Here is a 414-nt window from a genome sequence, read left to right on the forward strand (position 1 = left end):
TTTTTTTAGAGTGTCTGGGGTCATGTGTTTGTTGATGTTTTGCGTTAGATGATAAGAATTAGAAAAATGTGGTTATTCATTTTTTTTTTTTGCACATTTCTGCTGTGGGTATTATGGGATAAGTAATAAAGACTAAGAAAATATATATTATAATTTTTTGGCGTATTTGGGTTATGTTATTTTCATCTTTATGGGATAGATATTTTTATATATTACTTTATCGCCATCTACCCGATTAAAGCGATCATCACTACGATCTACCGTCAATACAGTTTAATAACTATATTTTTATAATTGAAGAATTAAAATCCAAACATTCCAGCCTCCAGCCTCCTCTCCTTCCCTTGAAAAAAAAATCCGGCATAAATAGTGAAGTGGAAAGTCAATTTTCCTAGCGATTTCCTACAGCAGATA

At 31.2% G+C, this 414-nt stretch overlaps 1 protein-coding gene across 1 annotated transcript in view; it reads left to right on the plus strand.

The window, feature by feature from the left end:
- The window catches only part of LOC119593130 (homeobox protein engrailed-1-B-like), an 11,411-nt gene that overhangs the window by 1,549 nt on the left and 9,448 nt on the right, over nucleotides 1-414 (plus strand). The window lies entirely within an intron of this gene.

Source organism: Penaeus monodon, chromosome 31 (genome assembly GCF_015228065.2).
Source record: "Penaeus monodon isolate SGIC_2016 chromosome 31, NSTDA_Pmon_1, whole genome shotgun sequence".
NCBI classification, from domain to species: domain Eukaryota; kingdom Metazoa; phylum Arthropoda; class Malacostraca; order Decapoda; family Penaeidae; genus Penaeus; species Penaeus monodon.